The sequence below is a fragment of the Alligator sinensis genome, unplaced genomic scaffold (genome assembly GCF_000455745.1).
Source record: "Alligator sinensis unplaced genomic scaffold, ASM45574v1 scaffold1177_1, whole genome shotgun sequence".
NCBI lineage: Eukaryota > Metazoa > Chordata > Crocodylia > Alligatoridae > Alligator > Alligator sinensis.
In genome coordinates, this window is record NW_005842120.1 from 310,910 (window position 1) to 327,352 (window position 16,443).

Genomic DNA, 16,443 nt, shown 5'->3' on the forward strand with positions numbered 1-16,443 from the left:
GCAGGCAGCAGGCATCAGCCGCTCCCAGAGGAGCTACAGCAGGGGCCAGGGTGAGTAAAGCCCTGGCCCCATGGCCCTTTTCCCTCCCCCCCACAGACTTACCTGTTTGGGGGAGGGGGGTGCATGCCTATTCTGATCACATAAGAGTGAATTTACCTTGCGTGTAACAAATTTGGGGTATAAAAAGGGTCATTGCATAAGAGTGAATTCATATATACAGACCTGCATAAATCAAGGGAAACCTGTAATGTCTTATTTAAAACTATGAATCCATAACTTCTCTGAAAAGTAAATATTAATTGGGGTTTTCTAAAGATACTATATTCCCCTTAAAATAATTTTTGTTTAAATCTCAATCAGCCTTTCTCACCATGAAGGCTGCCTAGCAGATTCATAAAAAAATCACTGTACACATGAGAGGGTCACTGTAGTGTCCAGTCAAATTAAAGAAACTAGTATTGGGCTAAATGGGCATTCATATCACAGTATTCCATTCAGTCCAATATAGTGAAATACTTCAACACTTTCCAGTAAGTGTCCAAATGATTTCTTCATATATCCTAGCAAAGTTTGTCTTCCTTCATTCACAGAGAAAGCCAGGTCTAAAAAGAAGCTAAATACGTAGTCTGTAATGACAGATCTATGGCATATGGATAGTATTTGGAAAAGATTACCTCAAAGGATTTACTTGCTTAGCATGTGGCCAAAATATAATGATTGGTTCCTCCTTTCTATATATTTCCATTTATGTTTTAGAAAATATATTACTCACTAATGCACCAATGATCAGAAAGACTTAGTCCTATAATTGAGGGAAGCAAAAGGAAATTGTGTGAAGAAAGTATCACAATCACAAGACCTGTCAGGACTTGTCAGAGAGATAGGATCCATTTACTTTATGGGCCAAAGGTTGATGAAGAGCTAGCTCTACAGAAATCATATGGCTATCAATAAAAACTGAGAGCAGGGATGCATGTACACAAAAATACTTTATGTTTATTGGGAGCATCAGGCACTGAAATGAAAGGCCTTTTAGATAGCTTCTCTGTGCCCTCATAGCTAAAAAAAATAATTTGTTTTTAAAAAGCTTTATAAGAATCATGATGAGGTCCAAATGCCTTTCCAATAGCAGGGCCTAACATGATAAAGACTTGCTCCACAGTAAAAAAATCACCATCTACACATGCATCCCTATTAAGCCAGAGTAAATGAATTAACTCCATGTGGTGGAGCCCCTTTGGGGTGCTTCCCACGTGACAGGGGCTGCAGTAGGCTGGGACAAAGCCAGCAGGGAAGGCAGCCAAGTGAAGCCCCCCAAATGTCATTCTAAGGGGGAAGGTGTGTGGCGGAGCACCTTTGTGGGGGTTCTCGCCACTTGAGGGCTCACACAGTCTCTGAGGGGAGCCTGCTTTGGAGGAGCAGCAGGGGAAACCTCCCCTAGGTACCATTTTAAGGGGGAAGGTGTGTGGCAAGGCACTGTTAATACCTGCCACTTTAAGACCTGAGCCAAGCAGCCAGCAGGTGCTTGATTGCGGCAGCCATTTTAGATCCCTGGCTGGCTATATAAACAGATCAGTCTGCTGCTCTGGCAGCAGAAGCAGCAACTTTGTCTGGCTGCAAGGCTGCTTGCAACATCCTGGAGGTAAGGATAGGAGGGCCCTGGCCCAAAACTGCACCCTGCCAGGAGTAGGTGGCCTGGTGGGGTTCTTAGTGGTGCAGGAACGCCCAGGAAATGCTTGGCCAGTTATCACCCTGGTGAAAGGTGGGTAGGGGTGCCTTAACCCTTGCCCTTACCTTCAGGTAGGTCTGGTAACATCAGAGGTAGGGGGGCCAGACATGGCTGTGGCCACCTGAGTCCTGTGGGGTGCAAGACCCTGAGGAGGGACAGTGGGGCCCAGGCACGGCCACCTGAGCCCACTGAGGAGGGAAGCCCCATTGCCCCAAGTGAGGGGGTGGTGTGGAGCCCCAAGTGAGGGGGTGGCCCCATGTGGAGGGAGCAGGCTAAGGTAGGTTTTTGGATGCCTGAGACTGTAGTTTGGGCCAAAGGCCAAGTAAAGGGTGCTCTGTCCAAGAGATGGGGGCGAGTTTTGACCCCAGTAAGTCCTCCATCACTGGGAGGCCAAGTGGGGGTTGAAAAGAAGAGCTATAATAGAGCATGATGACCTGCTGCTCTGGGGGGGGGGGGAAGTGAGAGTCCCTGTGAGACCCTAGAACACCAGTCCTGGTGTGAGTTACCCCAGCTCCCACAACTGGGTGGGTTACCCCTTAGCAGGGGCCAGAAGGCAGACCCAGGAAAGAGAGTGGGGCTAGAGACTCAGAGGCCTGACATAGAGTACCCTTGACTGGTCAGTGCTGGGGCCAGGACCACAATGGTCAAAAGGGCCAGGGGCCCACTGTGAGGGATGCCCAGAGCTGAGGGTCTGGGGTTCTGACTGGCCTTGGAGGTGAGGCCAGGGCCTGTATGGCCAAAGGTCCCAGGGGGACCATGCCTGAGAGGAGAAATAGTTTCAGGGAGCTAGGCAGCCCAGAATGAGGGTGGGGTAGGCTGCCTGAATGGAGGGATCTTAGAGGGGTCCTGATAGGAGGATTCTGGGGCCCAGTGTGGGGCCAGTGAGACTAACATCTGTGGATGCCATCTGCGAGGCTTGGGCTGTGGTGTAGGGGAGGATCGGAACTGTAGATAGTACCCCTTGGCATCGGGGCAAGAATGGGCAGCCTCCCGCCTTAATTAACATCATCATTAATTAAGAACAAGGTGTGGCAGGCAAGTCAGGTGGGTGGCATGCCCAAAGGTAAGTGGGGAAACTAGCACTGTGGTAGTCAGGGAGCCTACTTTGCCACACTCTGCAATAGCATAGTACTGCTTAACAGAAGTACTGTCCTATGATGGAGTTATTTACAGGCAGTCCTCGAATTTATGACACAATTGGTTCCTGAAAATCACATCTTAAGTCAAAATGTAACTCGGAATCAATTTTCTCATAAACAATGTTATAAATGGGGGATTGGTTCCTAAACCAAGGCCCAATATCCTATTTTCACCAAAAATGCCTCAGAATTTTGTACTCATTTAATTATAGATGAGTAATATAGCTACATTAATGTATTTATATTGTAAATTGCAATCATATGGATTTGGAAGGACTTCTTTGAGGTGACTTTGCTGGACTTTTTGAAGGGCTCTTGGCTGGAGTCTTCTCAGGAGTCTTGGCTGCAGGTGTTTCTGGAGTCTTGTCTGCTTTCTTAAAGAAAGCGTCCAAGGAAGTTTGGACAGATGTTCTCCAGGGAGATGAGCAATGCAGAGAACTTGTTCGCTGGTGTGGCATTGTAAAGTTGAGGACTGCCTGTACTCTGCTGTAACACACATGTAGCCAGTGACCGGGGCTGGCTGAGGCATGAGGGTGCTTCAGGGTGGGGACTGCCAGCCAGCTAGCCTCACGCTGGAGCACCCTCATGCCCCAGCCAGGCCCTCTGAAGCATGCTGAGCTGGGTCAGAGGAACCCCAGGCTGGCCCTCAAGGCCCTCTGCCAGCCAGGGTTGCACTGCCCTGGCTCAATGTGCTGTAGTCCCAGGCACAAATTTAAATGCTGCACCCAGCAGCAATGAACTCTGGCACAAACTGTGCTGGAATGTATTGCTACATGCTAGATGCACCCACTGACTGCATCCAGAAGTACAGGCATATGTAGTTTGTGGCACTACAAACCTCTTTGTGGTGCCACAAACTACATGCAGTAAATGCTAAAATGTGCCCCATGCTGCAAATTTGCAGCAGAGGGCCAAAATTTGCTATTGGGATTTCCTGGTAGCGCAAAAAACAAACCCACAGGAAAAAAAAGGGGAGCAATGCATGTGCAACAAGCGTGCACTGGTACACATGGAGTCTGGACTTCTGTGCTGCCCAACCTGTGACCTGGCTGCTGCAGGCAACCAGGTGAGACCAGTGCTGGCCCCATCTGCCAGCTCTCCCTGGTTGAAGAGCTGAGAGGAGGTAGGCAAAGGCGGTTTGCCCATTGGGGTTAATTTGTCTTGCATTAAAGTGCACTCGCAAGGGCATTCACTGTGGCAGTTAGTGTTGCTGCAAGTACACATCCCTGTATGTCTGGATGTGGCCGCTGTGCAAAACACACTTGGATCTTGGATCCCACTTGGGGAAGGAAGAACTACAACATCAGCTGCAGTAAGAGCCCCTAACAGTGATGAAACAAAGAAGTTTGTTAATACTTCAGTCTCCCAGCTTCAGAAGAATAATTTAATAGCTGGAGGGGTCCAGCACTGTGGCTAAAGTTCTGTACTAGGAAGGCAGATGATACAGGTTCAAGTCAACTCCTCTATGGGAAGCCCTTGAACCTGGGTCTACTACTTAACCCCAGTAAATGGAGTGGGTAAGGTTAAAACATTCAGGGGCATTTCCTCAGCACCTTCTTTTCCAGGACTTATGCTTCTGTATGTGCATACATAGCCAGGTAGCTGACCAGCGAGTATACAACTATTGACTATGCATGGTAGTTGTGGAAGTTTTACATATCCACTCTGCATGGGTAGTGGCATCATATTACCCATTTCCCATCACATGGAAGCTGTAAGTACCAAATATACCAGTTACATGGCTGAAAACTGCCATTTAGACACGTAAAGAGCACTATAATTCCTCGCTAAGTGAAGCTATTATGACCTCAAGACTAACTCAGTGGATTGCTCTTCTCTGTGACTAAGCTGCATGAACTTGTAAATAGTTCTGTCAGTTGTAACACTTCAGCAGCATGAGGAATACTGGACACATCAAGAATTCTCATGGATTGAGTAAAGTGGTGACACTCATTGTTCTTTAAATGTATTTATGTATTGGGCGTATATGCTGCTCTTCCCCAGAAAAAGCTCAGTGTGGCTCACAGTAAAAGACAAAACAAAAAATTATAGAAAAAATTAATAAAATATTAAAATAATAAGATACAACAAAACAAACTCCACCTTCCCTCGAACCCCAACATTCAAAAGCAGTACACCCTTTCTTCTGGTCCCCTACTTCTGGCCTAGGACAACATCCATCCCCCCCAGCCAATCTAATCTCTCTTTCCAACCCACATTTAATACCTCCATAAAAGAAAACAATAATTCCCACCCCCACTCTTCCATCCCATTCCAAACCACTCCCACCCTATAGCCTCACACAGGGGGAACCCCTCACCTTACTATCCCTTCTGAGCCCATAACTCCTTCTGTCTAAGGGAGCCTGTGTTTGTCCCCAAAATCCACTCCTCCTCCCCCTTCAAGAAAACATATTGTTCAATTTAAAACCAAAAAGTTAGAACAGGCAATGCAATAAAACACTCCTTTTCCTGCATCTCTGTCCCTGCCAAAGGTCACCATTAAACATTGCCCTTTACCAACCTTAGGCTGATCTGCAGTCCTTTTTAAAGCCCACAAGCTAGGTAAGCCTTTCCCTTTTCCAGATCAGCTGGCTGTTCAGTGTGTCTGCTCAGTGCTGCCTCCCCTCCACCTCCAGTCTGAGCTCCTCAAAGTGGGGAGGCAGCAACGTTAGTTGGCAGGTGTTAGACATAGAGTGGCTACATGCTAATTAGGGGGCTGGGGCTTGAAATCTTCCCTTGGTACTGCTACCTCTGCTCCACTGTACACTAGGTACTGCTGGAGGAAACTGAGACAGTAGTACATCAGGTCTTCAGCACACAAACATTAAAATTCTGTTTTTCCTGTCCTGTTTAACTTAGACTGGCAATACTAACATAGCCCTGTAAAACGCTGAATGCATTGCAAATGAAAAGCCAGATACAAGATGTTCCAGTTGGCTTTATTGCAAGAACAGTGCAAGCAGCTCTAAATGAACTAGCTGGTGTGATATGATTGCTTTGTACTACATTGGTATAATAGTAGATTTACGCTTTAACTAAAACATGATGTCAATACTGATAGTAGGTAAAAAGCAATAGAAATACTATGCAGCAGCATTCTCTTTGGTATTAAGCTTTAAAATCCCAGGCAAGGAAATTCCCAGGTGAGCCATTAAAATGAACGATGGAGGCAGTTGCCTCCCAGAATAGACCCTGGGGTGAGATTTTGTGCTGTGCTCACAAAGACATAATCTCAGGTAAGGAGAAGTGAGCTTGGCTAGCTTTTTTGCCTTCCCAATCTTGGCCTGCTCCATGGGATGGAGAGGCACTTCTCCCCCAATAGAATTTTGATAATCCTGAATGGAAGGAAGACATTTGAAGGAGGTTCAGGTAAAGGAGATACCAAAAGTGGCATAGTTGACAAAAGAGGGGTAAGGGACAATGCCAAAAGAAAAGCTCAGGTATGTAGTGGTGCAGTTGTGCAAGGCTTTTAAGGAAGGAGCGAGAAGTTTGATCTTACTACAATAGACGAAAGGAGCCAATAGAGCAATTGAGATAGTAGTCTGGTGCAGTGTCCAAAGGACAAAGTGAAGAGTACTGTGTCTTGGGGATTTCTGGGGTAAAGATTATAAAACTGAAGTTCATGCCCTTTGGAAGATGGAGAGACAAGAACAGGAAAAGAGTTTGGACAGATTGTCTCTTCCTTTGAGGTTTAAGTTTCAAAGGTGTGATCCATTACAGCTTTCTGACATAAAGTAGTCATATAATCAAATGTGTTTTACTGTGTGCACTCCTTTTTGAACTCTCTTCTCAGGATGTTGCTCGTATCACAAGGGAGTTTCTGTAGTAATTACTCCTGAGTACACAGTGGAGTTCATGGTAATTATTTCTCCTTGCTATAGTATTTGGATTTGAGAGTATCAAGAATCCTCATAGTCAACAATAAGCTTTACTTCAAGTGTCTTAGGTTTGTTAGTTTTACTCTTTCTACATTAATATGGGACTGACCATCTCCAAGCACTGCTTCCCTCCCACTTTCCTTCCTACCTTTTATTTTCAAACTAGCCAAATACCTGTCAGGAATGACAGAGGGGTGGTGGGGGCGGGCAGGGATGGAGTGCTACCACTCATTACCCCGTGCCACCGTCATCTCTTGGGGGGGGGGTGTCCCCTCCTGCCCTGCTGTCCCCTCCGTCCCCCTCGGCCAGCAACCCGTGCCACTGCCGCCTCTAGGGAGTGCGGGGGGCGGGGGGGGTGAGGCCAGCAGTGCTGGCCTCATCCCCCCATTCCGTCAGCTCCATCGCCACTGCCTCCAGGGAGCGGGGAAAAGTGGGGAATGCAAAGCCAGCAGTGCTGGCTTAGCACCCCTGCTCTGTCCCCTCCATCCTCACCATCATGGCAGTGCTCCACCACGCTGCTGCCTCCACCTCCTGTCCAAAATGCTCTTGGAGCACTTGGATTGGTTGTTTCAGTCAGCATTGTGATTGGCTGCTGAGACAACCAATCAGAGTGTGAATAAAGCATTACAGACAGACAGACAGACTAAGGCTTTCATTATATTAGAATGACTCTCTCCATTCTATACATGGCTCTGTGCATGTTCTTTCACAGCATCTGATGAAGTGAGCTCCACCTCACAAATACGTGTGCTATATAGTAGGCCTGTGCCAAGCAGGAAGTATTCACTTTGGATTCAGCCAATTCGGAGGGACAGTGATTCGATTTGGAGATTCGAATCACTGTCCCGATTTGATTCAACTGAATCAGATCCAAAGATTTGGTGCCGCTTTGGAGATTTGGCCATAGACTAAACAGGCAGCAGTCCTCACCACGCTGAACACAGCTGCCTCTAACTGGTCCTACTGCCACTTGCCAAGCCAGGGCAGGCGGGAGGCCAGGATGCAGACGCAGCTCACTCCAGGCAGAAGGGGCAAGCAGCAGTAGGGCATAGCCCCCACTCCTAATGGTGCCACAGCTGCACCCCTCCCCCCCGTGTCAGGTGGGCAAGTGGCAGCAGTGCCCACCTGCACCCTGCTGGCTGGGGGCGGCAGCACTGGGAGCAGGGGCTACGCTCTGTTACCACTTGCCCGCCTACCGCCTGGAGTAAGCCATGCCTGCATTGCGCCCTGCCTCGGCTGGGAAAGCAGCAGCAGGGCACAGCTCCCACTCCCAGTGCTGCCGTGCCTGCATCAGCACTGGGAGTCCCCAGTCCCAGCTGGCATGGGGTGGTGCAGGGGGGGCAAGCACTGCCACCGCTTGCCCAGCCAGCACAGGGCGGGTGCAGAATGTGGGGGCAGCACCACTGGGACCTGGAGTTATACCCTGCTGCCATTTGCCCCGTTCCTCCTGGAGCGAGCCGCACCCGCATTCTGCTCCCCGCTGCCCTGGCTGGGGAAGTGGCAGCAGGACATGACCCCAGCTCCGAGTGCTGTTGCACCCGCATCCCACGCTCACCTGTTCCCCTCCCTGAGTCCTGGCTGGGCAGCTTTTAATTGGTCTCCGAATTCAATTTGGATTTCGAGCTTCAGTCACTGAATTGCTCTGAATCTCTTCTGAATCAAATCGGCTACCGAAGCTTCACACAGCCCTACTAGATACATTTCTAATTTAGTCTATAAGGTGCAAATCTATCCTGTTTTCTACTGACTGCACACACGGGATCTATATGATTCTCTTGCTTTGCAATGTTAAAGTTAAATTAAAAAAAAACAAAACCAGAAATTCACATCTTAACTGAGTAACTAATACTCAGATAAATAATATATGCTGTTCCTGCACTCCATGTCTGTAGAACAGGAATAGTAGTGCCATATGTTACAGGTATATTATAAGCCTAAAAATAAAATCCCATTTGTGTTTGTGAGGCATTCAGATACTATCATGTTGAGGTCATAATATATACTAGAAAGTAGATCAGTCCTAATTTGAAATGTAGGTTGATTCTCACCTTCTGCTATTGTAAATTAGAAGTCCTATCACTAAAGTTACAGCTAAGCTGAGCAGTCAAGTTACAAATGTCTTCATTATGACTGCATATGCAACTCTAATTGTGCCAAAAATGATATGATAGAGTACTATTTCTGATAGTCAGTAGTCAGAAAAAAATGTACATATTTCACTTGTACGTCTAAAATTATGCAAAAAATGGATAATTTTAGGTATATATATGTGGTGGACTGGCCGGTGGCAGCCCGGCTTGGAAGGGCTCCGAGCAATTATTTGGGTGTTCCCACCAATCAGGTGATGGAGATGAGACTAAGGAACTTTTTCCAGAAACCTTTCAGTCCCTGCAGGAGAGGAAGAATTTGAGTCCTGGGTTCCCCATATACATGAAACTTTGCTAATCTGGCAGATACTGGATGAAGAAAATCTTCATCATCTGCTGGATGTACTGAAAGAGCATGCATTGGGGCTGTAAGGACAGCCAAGCTTCAAAACCCCAGCATCACCACCCAGCAATGTCTCCAGACTTTGCAGGATGTATTTGGATGACCTTCCAGGAGTGGAGGCACCTATTAAGAATTGCCCAGTACCTTCCAGCATAAGGGTGAGACTGCTTCCTCATATATCAGGTGTTGCAGCGAGTAGTAGCACAAGGGGCCCTCAGCTTCAGCAGGTTCAGATTGGGGCACAGTATAGTTTGACCCTCATCAGGGATCTTAATTTGGCCGGGCATAAAAACAACCCACCAGGGTTTAGCCAGCTCATCAAAGAAGTGTGGGAAGAGGAGGAGATCCTCCATTTAAGAAAAACTATGTAGGTCCCGGAGGATGCCCCACCTCAGAGGGCCCGCTTGTCTGGTACTGATGGTGGCTCCACAAGAGGAGGCCTCCTTAGGGACCGAGGAGGAGCCCTCGCCCCTTGTACTAGTGGGTGCTGTGGCCAGGGCCTTTCCCGGAGTGCAGCCCAGGCCAAGCCTTTATGCTCCAGCCAGACCTGAGGTAAGAACCCATCCTAGAACCACGGGGTTCTATTTTAGATGTGGGGAATATGGGCACCTGATCCACGGGTGTATGCAGCCAAATAATCCGGACCTGGTTTTCCAGAAGCTAGAGACCCAGTGGGAGATGGGAAATAGAGAAGGGGCAAAGCAAGGGAGTTGGCTCCACCCCGGGCCCCATCTGACTCCCGAACTTCAACCCTGAACTCCCTGCTAGAGGGACTAGTAAGGCCTAGAGCCGAGGTCCTGGTGACTGTGAATGGCTGCAGGTATTGTGCCATTCTGCATAGCAGGTGACAAGTCACCATTCTGTTTGAATCTTTTTATAAGGAGCATTTTAAACACTTGCCCTTGCATCCTCTTCTGGGCTTAGCGCTCTGTGGATTGAGTCAGGACCAATACCCCTATAGCAGCTATGTTGCTATATGAATAAAATTTCCCGCGCCAATACCCAAGATAGAGAAAGAGGTGTCCACTATCGCTCTGGTGTGTCCTGACCCAGGGTGGATGAAGGAGCTTCCCTCATTATAGGGACAAACTGTAGTATAGTTCAAGTTCTGGCATGGTATTGTTGACAGCAGGTCAGCCCATGTTACCAACAGCAATTAAAAATGCATACACTGTGCTCCGAAGCTTACACAAGGTGGGAGCATAAGGGTATGGATACTACCTCCCAGGTCTTTGGAACACTGCAGTTTTCTGGGGCTGCACCTCAAAGGATCCCAGGATTGTTTATGTTATGCCAATGGGAAAAGGGCCCCCAGCAAGTGGGGTTGGTCATTGTGAAGACTTTCCCTGGAAAAGAGGGACCTAGAGTTTTGAAGGTCCTCAATGGGCTATTTGAAACCCAAAGTATGTGCAGTGAGCCTGTTACTGTTGTTGTGGTCAGCCCCACTATGTGGGGTGTCATGGTGCACCCAGGACAGAAGGTGGCTACAGTGAGAGAGGCTGACGTGGTGAACCCTACATTGAGGGGTGACCCTCCACATATCAATCCCAAATGGTTTTACTTTGGGGACTCCCCTGTGCCTGAGGCTTGGAAAGTCAGGCTCTGGAAAAAGCTCCAGGGTCCATCCCATGTATTCTCCTTGCATGATTGGGATGTGGGAGAGGCCAAAGGTGTTGAGCACCAGATTTGCCTTAATGATCCACAGCCTTTCTGTGAAAGATCTCACCATATACCATTAGCTGAGATGGGGGAGGTCAGGCATCACCTGCAGGAGCTCTTAGACCATAAGATCATCTCCAAGTTGAAAAGCCCCTATGCTTCACCCATAGTCATCATGTGAAAGAAGAATGGGAACTTGCAAATGTGTATCAATTACCACACTTTGAATGCCCACACTGTGGTCAACCAGTATACCATCCCATGAGGACAAGAAGCCCTGGACTGTTTGGTAGGCAGCAAGTGGTTCTCGGTATTGGACCTTCCAAGTGGTTATAATCAGATCCCTTTGCAAAAAGCTGATAAAGAAAAGACAGCTTTCATCTGTCCTCTTGGATTTTATCAGTTTGGGTACATGCCCCAAGGCATCTCCAGTGCCTCAACCACTTCCAAAGGCAAAAGGTGGTTGGAGAAATGCACTTGACCCAGGTATTGGTTTACCTGGATGATGTTATTGTTTTTGGTAAAACTCTAGAGAAACATGAAGACTGGCTCCTCCGTATGCTAGATTGATTAGAAGTGGCAGAGCCTAAGTTAGCCATTGATAAGTGTAAATTCTGCCAGTCTTCTATCAAGTATGTGGGGCACATAGTGTCGCAGGATTAGTACGGACCCTGAGAAAGTCAGTGCTGTGACTGCCTAGCCGCGGCCAAATAATTTTGGAGAGCTTAAGTGGTTCCTGGGGTTTGCTGGGTTTTACTGGTGGTTTGTGAAGGATTATGAAGCCATCATCTAGGGTTACCAAGTGGGAAAGCCATCCAGGAAGTGGGGAGCCAAAAGCAACTTTAAGGACCTTGCTGGGGTGCGAAGCCTAGGTGGGGTGCGAACCTTTTGGCTCTCGATGGAATACCCAGTACGAGGGTGCCTTCCGCAAGGTCATCAAGTGGCTTGCCAATGTTGGCCTACCCCAATCCAAACAGGACTTTCATCCTGCATACAGATGCCAGTCTGTCAGGACTTGGGGCTGTATTATATCAATTACATAATGGATGCCGATGCCCAGTGGCTTTCACTAGCCAGGGACTAGCCCCTAGTGAGACCCATACCCTGCCCACAAGTTGAAATTTTTAGCCCTCAAGTGGGCAGTTATAGAGAAGTTCAAAGACTACCTATATGGCACCACCTTCCAGGTGAGGATGGACAATAACCCCCTCACCTGTGTACTCACCAATGCAAAGTTGGATGCCACTGGCCATCAATGGATTGCTGCCTTAGCTTTCATTATTGAGCTGGATGAAAAAATGTGAATACTGATGCCCTCCAGACTGTCATTCCCCCACCTCTAGGAGCGTATGGAATCCTGAGACTGTACAAGCCATCTGAGATTTACAGACTCAGGACTCCATGGTGGAGGGAGTGAATGCTGTCGGTGTGGCTGAGATGCTGGGGGTGCCCCCTGAAGGGATCCCACAGACTTGGGCTCAGTATACCACCCTGACACCCTCAGTACTGCCCCAGATGACTGCTGCAGAGTGGCGAGCAGCACAAGAACAAGACCCAGATGTGCAGGACATGCTGCATGCCTGGCGACTGGGACCAAGCCAGCCTCCAGCCACATTACCCCCATGGCCTGTTTCCTATTGCGGGAATGGGAGAGGCTCAGATTATTTGATGGGGTATTACACTGTGAGGTACAGGATGCAGAGCGGTGGAAGCTTTGGCAGCTAATTCTTCCCCAGAGGCTTTGGCACTTGCCCTCAAGTCCTTACATGATGATTTTGGACACATAGGAATAGAAAGTATCCTGGCCTTGGCTTGAGAGCATTTTTTCTGGCCCAGAATGGCTGAGGATGTAAAGGCAAAATGCCTCACATGTGATCAGTGTGTCCAGCAGAAGACTTTCCCTATCCAGACTGTATATTTACATACCATCCAGAGCTCCAACCCCATGGAGTTGGTATGTATGGACTTTTTATCCATCGAAGGGGATGGGAACCAGAAGGGAAACGTGCTAGTGGTAATCAAGCACTTTATCCAGTATGCGCAGGCCTTTCCCACTCAAGACCAGACAGCGCGGACTGTGGCAAAAATGCTATGGGAAAAAATATTTCTCTGTGTTTGGTTTGCCAGCCTGGATTTATTCTGATCAAGGATGGGATATTGAAAGTAAGTTGCTGAGGGAAGTTCTGACCATCGCTGGGATCCAGAAGTCCAGAACCACACCACAGCATCCTCAAGGAGATCCTCAGCCTGAGCGCTTTAATCACAGTCTTCTAAATATGTTAGGCACACTCTGGCATGAACAAAAGGCTGCATGGAGCCAGTATATAGCATACTTGGTGTACTTTTACAATTCAACATGAAAAGATGCCACGGGAGTCAGCCCTTATCTCCTCATGTTTGGGAGAAAGCCCCATTTGCCCATTGCTTTGTGTTTCATGGTAGAGTGGCCCTACGGAACGCAGCTGACCCGTGGGCAATTTGCCCAGCAGTTAAGAGACCACGTATGATGCACATATCGGTTAGCGGCAGAAACTGCTGGAAGGAACCAACAGCACTACAAAAGAAACTATGATGCCCACATCCACAAACAAGGGCTGTAGCAGGCAGACTGGGTACTTTTAAGGAGCCTAGGACTGACTGGGAAGCATAAGATCACTGACCGCTGGAGAGCAGAACCTTACACTATAGCAAAGTAATCGGGGGATCTTCCCATATATGAGATCTCCCCTGAGACCAGGTCAGGGTAAAGTCAGGTCATGCATAGGAATCTCCTATTGCTGGTGGGAGAATTAGTGAGGCCTTGTTGGCCTGAGAGGGAACCACTGCAAGAAAGGCCTCACCCATCACATCGAGTCAGGCCTCCTGCCAGGGAACCCACACCTGAGGCACCCCCAGTGGAGTCAGACTCCAACTTGGACAGGTGGTACCCCACTGAGTTTCACCAGAGTTTGAAGCCCGCTGCTCCTGAAAGGGAGGAGAACTCAGGAGCTGTTTCCAGGGGGGCCTCACCTGGAAGGGCTGAAGGGGAGGACAACTCACCTGCACACTCTGGAGAAGAAGCGCCCCATTGTCTCCATCTGCAAGTAGAGAGGAGTCCACAAGTGAGAGGGAACCTGAGTCACCGGGACCTTCGTGGAGCCCTGCCCAGGACAACACTCCTTGACTGAGGCGTGACCAATGGCCAGTCTGGCACTTCACCTATGATGCCCCTGGAGTGCCAGGGGAGTGCCCATCTTCGCTCCTTGGGCCCAGTAATCTCCGGGCCTGGAGTTCACGCTTCACCAGGGACGGTGTAGGGTTCCACAGGGGAGGATGTGGTGGACTGGCTGAGCAACTGGTGGGGTGTTCCCACAAATCAGATGATGGCAGGGGAGAGGCTTGCCCTGCCCCTACCAAGGGGCGGGGTGAGGAGATGGACCTGAGAGGGGACTAACCCCCCTCTCTCTCTCCAATTGGTCCATTTGCAATCTGGGGCAAAGCCTCCAAAGGGAATAAAAGAGGAGCGTGCCCAGCACACGGCTGGCCATGTTGAGGGATGGAGAAGAGGACAAGGAAGAGCTGACAGAGGTGGCCAGTGGGGCAGAGCTGTTGCGCTGGAAGAGCCTGAAGACTCCTCATCAGATGAGGAGCAACAAGTGGCTGCATCCCACAGCCCCGCCATGAGGGAGCAGCACAGTGTCGGTGCACAGCCAGTGCCCGGAGGGTCCGAGAGGGACTGAGACCCTGGGAGCTGCATGAGGCGGCTCGAGTTTCCAACCCCCAGCATGAGGCCAGGCAGTTGGTGCATGGGTCGGTGCATGCAGGGTCCAGAAGCAGACTGAGACCCTGGAGCTGCATGAGGTGGCTAGGCTCTTCAACCCCCAGCGCAAGCTGGGTACACAGTGCACAGCCAGTGCATGGAGGGTCCGGGAGCAGACCGAGACCCTAGAGCCGCACAAGGTGGCCCATGTCTCCAACCCTTGGCACAAGGCAGGGCCACCAGTGCACGGCGCGGTGCACAGGGCCCTGAGCAGGCAGGAGGCTCAGAGAGCCCCAAAGCAGCTGAGGTCCCCCTGCCAAGGGGAGAGATGCCTCACCCTGGAAGATGAAGACAGCCTCACCTGGCCCTTGGAGGAGTTGTGAGTTGCCTGAGAAGGGGATTCCCACAGGGGGGGTTCCCCCCATGATGAATAGTTGGAATATTTAAGTTGGTTAAAGGGGAAGCTGGGGTATCTGGTGCTCCTCACACCCCTCCTCTCATCTAGGTCCCCTCCTTTTTCTGGGGTGTTGCTATTGTTTGTTTATTTCCCTCTGGGCCCTGCGCCTCATATTTTGTAGATTAGTATTTCGCTAGAATATAAGATTGCGGGAGCGAAGGAGCCACACAGGGAGCAGATGAGCCACACAAAACCTCCTTGCCACTGCTCACCCCCCGCTGCCCTGGTGATGTGCCTCCTGTGTGTGGGGCTGCAGTGAGGACAGTGGCATGGGACTGCAGCCCTCAAAGCAGCGGCAGGCACTGGAGGCATGTCGCAAGGGCAGTGGGGTGGCAGCTTGCAGCAGCGAGGAGTCCCCGCATGTCCCCATTGTCCCCAGCCACACCAGGTCATGTCTGCTTGGCTAGAGAGGCCCCAAGGGAGGGAAGCAGGGCAGGGGCTCGAGCTTGCAGCCTGCACCTGCCCCGGGACAGATCTGGGGAGTGCAGGTCCCTACTGCACCCCAGGAGTGTGCACGGCAGTGAGGAGCCAGCCCTCCCCCTCCTTTGGACAACCTATCCACGGCCCCATCCTGCTCTCCACCAGGGCCCCCAAACCCCACTTGGCTGGGCAGCAGCCTCAGCCTGCACCTGGCCTGGGTACAGATCTGGGGGGGTCTCCCCTGCCCCCTTGGAGTGCATGCAGCAGTGGGGAGGCACCCTGCCTGAGCCTGCAGCCGGGGGGAGTGAGGTCAGGGAGCTATGGACCTCAGTCCACAGTCCTGCTTGCTGGGGACCCCCTCCAGCAGGGCTGGGGAGCAGAGGCTGTGAGTGGGAAGTGAGGGGCACCAGCAGGGCCAGCGGGGGGCTGTTGGGGGAAAAGTGGGGCTTTAATTTTAATCATGGATTTGGGGGGCGTTTAGCAGAGAATTTGTGAGTTTTTTATCAGGGAAAATCAGGATCTCTGCTCATAGTAATTTGTATATATGCAAATTATTAGGTGTACCTACAGATTTAGTTAATCCAGAAGTGATTCATTATACCTTTTTTGCAAACTGCTGCAAGTTTCAGCACAGAATATTCCATAAGGAGCATGGAGCATGGAGGGTGAGACCACACTGGTCACATGCAATGGACTGAGAGAGAGCAATAGACTTCCTTCATCTACATAGCCATTTGGTGATGTCAGACATTTAAGGCTGATAGAAACAGGAAAGAATGGTGCTGCTCAGCTGCGGGAGTGAAGAGGAAGTCAAAATGTATTTGATGTAGTGGATAACTATGACTTGAGAAAGAGTCAGCATTCATAGATTCACAGATGCTAGGGTCGGAAGGGACCTCAATAGATCATCGAGTCCGACCCCCTGCATAG

At 49.7% G+C, this 16,443-nt stretch overlaps 1 protein-coding gene across 2 annotated transcripts in view; it reads left to right on the forward strand.

The window, feature by feature from the left end:
- Positions 1-1,618: 1,618 nt before the first annotated feature.
- The window catches only part of RGS17 (regulator of G protein signaling 17), a 55,059-nt gene continuing 40,234 nt past the window's right edge, over positions 1,619-16,443 (forward strand). For both annotated transcript variants that reach the window (XM_006024828.1, XM_006024829.1), the window contains exon 1: positions 1,619-1,642. The gene's annotated coding sequence lies outside the window, so the exon portion shown is untranslated. The remainder of the gene's footprint in view (positions 1,643-16,443) is intronic.